Below are 7,964 nucleotides of genomic sequence, written 5' to 3'. Positions count from 1 at the left end.
TTCCGGATATTCTTGACTTTCTGTTACTTCAGGTTATTTTTATTATTATTATTATTCTTTATTTTCTGACTCTTTGAAGTAGTTCTTTGGTATTTTGATTGGTGTAACAGAATAAATTAATTAATTAAAGTGTATTGTCATTTTCATTATTATAGCTAAGCGTACCCATGAGCAATTAATATTTCTTCAGTGATTTAAATCTGTCTTTATTTGTGTGGGAAATGTTTTGCAATTATTGAACTGGGAATTTTCTGAGGAATCCTTGACACTTTGATGATTCTCCACTCCTTTGGAGCTCCATTTTAATGTGTCCTGCTTGACTGAAGCCCAGTGTAAAATAAGCCCCTCGTCCTATGCTCAAGTGGTCATCTATGTCCCTCTTTTTCTTTTTTCTGTCTCCACTGGAGTGCTTTCCTCTTCTTTGTCTCATCACTTTAGCTATCTGTTTGGTCATCCTCAATGGTGGCAACAGCATTGACACTGCTCTGACTGTGCTTTCTCTGTATCATTGCTTCTTTCTCTTCTTCCTCCTGCTGTTCCTCTGCCCAAGCAATTTCAGTTGCTATTTTTTCCATGTCCACTTCCACTTTTAAACTACACATCATCTGGAGTTGATTGTTAAATGAAACTGTGCTTTCTAAGAACCCTCTCTTATTTTTTTGCTGACAATTCTTCTTGCAAGAGTTCAGCTTTAATTTTCTCTGATGGACCATTGAGGACTGAACCTATCATTTGAGAACTTGCATTCTGGTGGTGGTAATGATTGAACAGACATCTGGCTCCATATTTTCACTTAATAACTAACTGATCAGATGGTGTTTTTCTCTGGAAACAGGCAGTAGTTGTGTGCTTCATTGAAAAGCCATCATCAGAGTCATTTGGACCCCCTGAAGTTTTCGATGTTCATATAAGGATTTTCCTTCTTCATTCAAGACAACTTCTATCAACTTTCCTCCTCTAATGCTACTTTGGCTCTATTTTTTATATTGATGTAAACATGATATGCATGTGATTTAAGATAGATTTTCATAGATTCATTATTCCCTATCTTTTCTGCTTCATATTAAATCAAATATTCTTATTTTTCTTCATTAGTATGGTCTCATTACATCCCTCCAAAAATTTTACCAATCTCACAAAAGTTTAAGTCAGGGTTTTAAGACAGCTTTTACTTGGTCCCAAACCTTTCTGCTGTATCTCACATAAGGCATCAGAGGTTTATCTGGTGGCTCTGAAGGTTTGGGAATTGTAATGCCAGAGGAATACATGACCTGGATGTTGGTGCCCATGTTCTCTTCCAGTCTGTAGTTTTTGTAGACCAGATGACTGTATGGATTATATCACATAAACCCTAGTTTGTTTGGCATTTGTATTGCAGGAGCTAGGGTGGGAGGTAGGACATAAGATAGTCTTTTTGATATTTTGCAAAATTAAGTTATCAGACCCTTAATAATGAACTTGGGACACCAGGCTATGGAGAATGGTAGGATATATTTTTAAATATAATTGGGAATGTAAATTATTCCCTCTTTGGGTCAGATAGGTTAACAGTAAGACTACTCAGTGCTCGCACCCTCTGTACTTTTCCTCTGTTAGAATTGGTCTTTATGATACTTCATGTAGTATTTATCCTCTAATGCCTAGCTTTCTCCTAGTATAATTCTTCTTTTCATGTCTTGATTGTTTTAACTCTGTTTTGTACCCACAGACCCTCTGTCAAAATATAATTCTTCCATCTGTCCTGATAGAAGTACAATTCGCAATGTTTGATTGATTGATTTATAAGCAACATTATCTCATTGTCAGTTCATACCCATAGTCTCTGATCAAGTACACTCCCTTCCTCTATACTATTAGAAAACCACGTCTAGGGCGGCTAGGTGGCGTAGTGGATAGAGCACCGGCCCTGGAGTCAGGAGTACCTGGGTTCAAATCTGGTCTCAGACACTTAATAATTACCTAGCTGTGTGGCCTTCGGCAAACTACTTAACCTCATTTGCCTTGCAAAAACCTAAAAAAAACCCCACTTCTCAGGAGCCCATAAACAACAAAAAATATAGTCTATTTATACCATACCCTCTTTCCAAGTACACATTATAGAAATATAATTCTTATGAAATAAAGTAAAATGAAAATCAAAATCTATTTATAACCTCCCAAGTATACTTTCTCTCACTATACTAAAGTATCATGTAAAACAAAATCACTTCATGATCCATTTATGTCCAAGCCCTCTAAGTATACTCACTCCTTCTGTTCCAATAGTATAGTCCTTATACAATATAAAATATCAAAATAAACCCACATAAATCATCAGCATTCCTATATTTGACCAACAAAGTCCAACATTAAGATATAGAAAGATAAATTTCATTAAAAGTAACTCTAGACAACATAAAATACTTAGGAATATACATCCCAAGGTAAAACCAGAAGCCATATGAACACAATTACAAACTACTTTGCACCAAAGTCAGCTCTAAACAATTAGAAAAATGACAAAATGTACTCAAATTAAATTACTTATTCAATGCCACACCAATAAAACTACTAAAAATATTTTATAGAGCTAGGAAAAAAGTAGCAAAATTCATCTGGAGCGACAAAAATTCCTGATGGCCTGTACCCGAGCTAAAACTATATTATAAAGCAGTAGTCATCAAAACTGTCCAGTACTGACTAAGAAGTAGAGTCATGGATCAATGGACTAGAAAATATACAAAATAAATGGTAGTAAATGATTACAGTAATCTACTGTTTGCTAAACTCGGAGAAACAAGTATCTTGGATAAGAACTCCAGATATTGATGGGGAAAACTGGAAAATAGTATGGGGGGAAAACTAGGAAGAGAGCAAAATCTCTTATCCTCTACCAAAATAAAGTAGAAATGGATACAGAATTTAAACACAAGAGTGATGCCATAGACCAGTTAAGAGAACAAGGAATACTCTATCTTTCAAATCTGTGGAGAGGGGAGAAGTTTATGACAAAACAAGAAATAGAAGACATTATAAATTGCAAAATAGTTAATTTCAATTATACTTTAAAAATTATTTTAGGTTTTTACAAGGCAAATGGGGTTAAGTGGCTTGCTCAAGGCCAAACAGCTAGGTAATTATTAAGTGTCTGAGGCCAGATTTAAACTCAGGTAACTCCTGACTCCAGGGCCGGTGCTCTATCCACTATGCAACCTAGCCACCCCTCAATTATATTAAATTAAAAAGGTTTGCATAAATAAAACCAATGCAATCAAGATTAGGAGGAATGTAGAAAGCTGGAACAATTTTAAGAACTGGTGTTTCTGATAATGGACTCATTTCTGAAACATAAATAACTGAATCAAATTTATAGGATTGCAAGTCATTCTCCAATTGTTAAATGGTCAAAAATCATGAAAGACAGTTTTTAGATGAAGAAATTAATAATCTTTTCTAGTCATATAAAACAATGATCCAAATTGCTATTGATAAGAGAAATGTAAAATAAAACTATTCTGAGGTATCATCTCATACTTATCAGATTGTCTAAATTGACAAAAAAAGAAAATGATCAGTGTTGGAAAGGATATGAGAAAGTTGGGATACTAATACACTATTGGTAGAGTTGTGAACTCCAGTCTTTCTAGAGAATAGTTTGAAACTTTGCCCAAAGAGCAATAAATCTATGCATATCCTTTGATCTAGCAATACCACTACTAGGTCTATATCACAAGGAGATAATGAAAAATGGAAAAAAAGACTCACATGTTCAAAAATATTTTATCAGCTCTTTTTGTAGTGAGAAGGAATTAGAAACTGAGAGAATGTCCATCAACTGGAGAATGGCTGAACAAATTATGGTATATGAATGTTATGGAATACTATTTTTTGTAAGAACTCATTACTGACTGTACTTGAGAGAAGCATGGAAAGTCTTGCCTGAACTGATGCTAAGTGAAGAGAAACAAGAGAATATTCTGCATATTAACTATAACATTGTGAGATGATTAATTATGTTGGATGCAGCTTCCTCTCAATAGTTCAGTGATCAAGGAAAATTCAGAGAGATCTGTTAAGGAAAATGCCATCTACTTCCTGAGAACAAGTTGTGGAATCTGAATGCAAAACACAACATATTATGTCCACTTTTTTAAAAGCTCATATTTTTCCTTTCTTTCTCATGGTTTTTCCCCTCCCCTTTTAATTCTAATTCCTCTTTCACAATATGAGAAATATTCAATGATTGTTAAACACAAATTTTACGAGTTTGTTCACCACCATACAGAGAGGAGAAGGAATGGTGGGACTCATGAACTTGCAAATGAATGAATGTTGAAAACTACCTTTGTATGAAATTAGAAAAAATAAATAAAATTTCAATGAAGAATTTTAAAAAAACTGCAAAAGAAATTCCACATCTTGCATTTGACTAATAAACCCAACTCTTTTAATTGGACAATTGGACAAATGGAAAAAGAAAACAATTCTTTAAAAATAAAATGGGGCAAATGGAAAAAGTAGACAATGCCTTTAAAAAAATTAACCAAATGGAAAAGGAGACACAAAAGCTAACTGAAGAAAATAATTCCTTGAAAAATAGAATTGTGCAAGTGAAAGTTAATGATTCTGAGACATCAGGAACCAATCAAGCAAAGCTTTTAAAAGATGAAAAGGGAAGAAAATATTTTTTTAAAAAGCTTATTGGAAAAACAACTGACCTGGAAAATAGATCCAAATGAAATAATTTAAGACTTAATAAATTACATGAAAGCTGTGATTAAAAAAAAGAGCCCAGACAACATCTTTCAAGAAATCATCAAGGATATATCTTAGAAACAGAAGGCAAAAGAATCGTTGAAAGAATCCATTGATCCCCTCCCAAAAGAGATCCCAAAATGAAAACACCAAGAATTATTACAGTCAAATTTCAAAATTATCAGGTAAAGGAGAAAATATTACAGGCATCCAGAAAAAACAATTAAAATACCAAGAAATCACAGGATTGTGTAGGACTTGGTAGTATCAACATTGAAGAATTAAAGGATCTGGAATATGATAGTACAGAAGGCAAAGATTGTATTACATCAAAGAATAAACTACCCATTAAAATTTCGCAACCTCTTTTAGGGGAAAACAATATTTAAAAGATAGATGACTTTCAAATTTTTTTGATTAAAAAGACCAGATTTGAGCAGAAACTGCAATCTGAAAACATGAGGATAAACAGGGGGCAAAGCTAAGATGGTGGAATGGAGGTAGAAATTCCCAGAAGCTCTCCCTAAGATCACTTCAAATTATAAAGGGGCAGAACCAACAGAAAGACTTAGTGAAACAATTTTCCAGCCTAAGACAACTTTGGAAGATCTACAGGAAGATCTCCATTCTTCCAGAAACAGCCTACAGTATTCTTGGGTCCATGGTAGCAGGGGTGGTTTCCAGACCTCTCAGCCCAGGGATTTCCAAGAACAACTTATAAGATGAATGGGAAAATTGCAAACTTGAATCCCAGGCCAATCAAGCCTCAGCATAACTTCACCCCAGGAAGCAAAAGTAAGCCTGTGGAACCACCCAGCAACTGCTACCTGAGTGCTTAGTCCATAGATGGTAAGGAGATCAGGAAGACTGAAGAGGTATCTCTGCTCTCCCTGGGGCAGGACTCTGCTGCTTTGCTCATATTCAGATCCAGATGGCAATCTAGGGCTCTATACTGCCATAGTAGCTCAGGGACCCTCCTCAGATCTCCAAGGCAGAAGGGAGCACTTATGACCATCCACAGACCAGAGCATAGGCCATGAGAGCAGTCAGTCTTTCAGTCACAGAATTTGAAGGAACTGAGGTCCCCAAATGGGGGCTGGTGTTTAAAAATCCCTCAAAAGTTTAGAAAGTGCATTAAAATCAGAGAAATGAGCAAACAGAAGAAAAAGGATCCAACCATTACTTTAGCACCATGGAGGATCAAAATACACACTTATAAAATGGCAAAATAAAAAGTCTAGATGCAAAACCTCCCTGAAAATTAGGAATTATTCAAAGGCTATGGAAGAGCTCAAAAAAGATTTTGAAAATGCAGTAAGGGAAGTAGAGAAAAATTGGGAAAAGAAATGAGGGTGATGTTGAAAATCATGAAAACCAAGTCAGCAGTTTGGTCAAGGAATTTGTAAAAAATGAAGAAAATAACATATTAAAAACCAGTTTAGGTCAAATGGAAAAAGCAGTCCACAAGGTCAATGAGAAAAGGAATAACTTAAAAAGCAGAAGTGGCCAGACGTAAAAGGAGAAAAAAAGGCTCTCTGAAGAAAATCATTCCTTCATATGTAGAATGGAGCTAAGGGAAGCTGATGACTTTGTGAGAAATCAAGAAATAATAAAATAAAACCAAAAGAATGAAAAAGTAGTAGAAAATCTGAAATATCTCATTGGAAAAAACAACGGAACTGGAAAACAGATCCAGAAGAGATAATTTAAAAATCACTGGACTACTTGAAAGTCATGACCAGGAAAAGAGTCTAGACTTCATTTTTAAAGAAAATCTCCAGGAAAATTACCCTGACATCCTAGAAGCATAGGGTAAAATAGCAATTGAGAGAATCTACCTATAAAATCTACCTACAAAAGAGATACCAAAATAAAACCTTCCCAGAAATATCATCATTTAATTCCAGAATTCCCAAGTCAAAGAGGAAATATTACAAACAGCAAAAAAAGAAACAATTCAAATCTCATAGAGCTACAGTAAGGATTACACAGTATTTATCAGTGTCTACATTAAGGGTTCATGGGACTTGGAATATGATATTACAGAAGGCAAGAAAGCTTTGATTATAAATGAGAATCAACTACCCAGCAAAATTGAACAATCTCTTTCAGGGGAAAAGATAGACATTCAGCGGAATAGGAGATTTTGAAAATTTCCTAATGAAATGACTAAAGCTTCACAGAAAATTTGACCTTCAAGTACAGTAATCAGGTGAAGCATAGAGAGAGTACACATAAAGGACAAATGATTAGAGATTTAATGATATTGAATTGCTTATATTCCTGCATGGGAATATGATACTAATAATTCATATGAACTTTCTCATTGATTAGAGTAGTTAGAAGGAACATATATAGACAAGGCATAGAAGAGAGCTGAATATGAAGGTATAATGTAAAGATGGAGTCAGTGGGGAAAAAATGAATGCACTGGGAGAAAGGGAAAGGAGAGTTAGAATGGGCTAAGATAATTCACGTAAAAGATGCAAGAAAAAAAACTTTTGCAAAAAAAGAGTGGAATGGGGAAGATGAGGGAGAACAAGTGAGTCTTCATTTTCATCAGAAGTGGCTCAGAGAGGAAATAACATACATACTCAATAGGGTATAGAAATCTATCTATAGGGATAGGAGGTGGGAGATCTGGAGTTGGATAGGGCATGGGGAATGGGAGGAGATGAAAGGGCACAGGGCAAAGAAAGGTGGTGTAGGCGATAGAAGAGAAGGAAGATTGCAGGAAAGGGTAGTCAGATACAACACACTTTTGAGGAGGGTCAGTGTGAAAGGAGAGAGAGAATAGAATAAATGGAGATGGAAGAAATAAGATGGAGGAAAATACATCTATCAATAGAAACTTTGGGAAAAAATATTGAAACAAGTTCTCTGATGTATTTATGATAAAATATGTATCTGTTCCAGAGACAGAACTGATGGTAACTCAACACAGTGAAGTACCCTTTGTTTCTCTCACTTTATTTTTCTTGAGGTTCTCTATCTTTTTGGATGGAAGGGGATTTTGTTTACTTTTACAACAAGACTCTTGCAGCAATGTGAAAATAATTATTAAGGAATAAAAAACTGGATAAACTAGGAAGAAGAAAAGGTATGTTTTTGAATAAGATTAAACTAGTTATATCCCTACATGGGAGGAGGATACTTCAAAATCTTGAAAACTGTATCTCTATTAGAGAGATTATATTTACACAGATGATATGGGCATAAGTTGATTTTGA

General features: G+C 34.8%; 1 pseudogene; it reads right to left on the bottom strand.

Moving 5' to 3' along the window:
* Positions 1 to 369: 369 nt before the first annotated feature.
* Positions 370 to 1,421, bottom strand: LOC141489439 (SWI/SNF-related matrix-associated actin-dependent regulator of chromatin subfamily E member 1 pseudogene; annotated as a pseudogene).
* Positions 1,422 to 7,964: the final 6,543 nt, after the last annotated feature.

This window comes from Macrotis lagotis, chromosome 5 (assembly GCF_037893015.1).
Source record: "Macrotis lagotis isolate mMagLag1 chromosome 5, bilby.v1.9.chrom.fasta, whole genome shotgun sequence".
Classification (NCBI taxonomy): Eukaryota; Metazoa; Chordata; class Mammalia; order Peramelemorphia; family Peramelidae; genus Macrotis; species Macrotis lagotis.
This window is presented reverse-complemented; position numbering and strand designations above follow the sequence as displayed.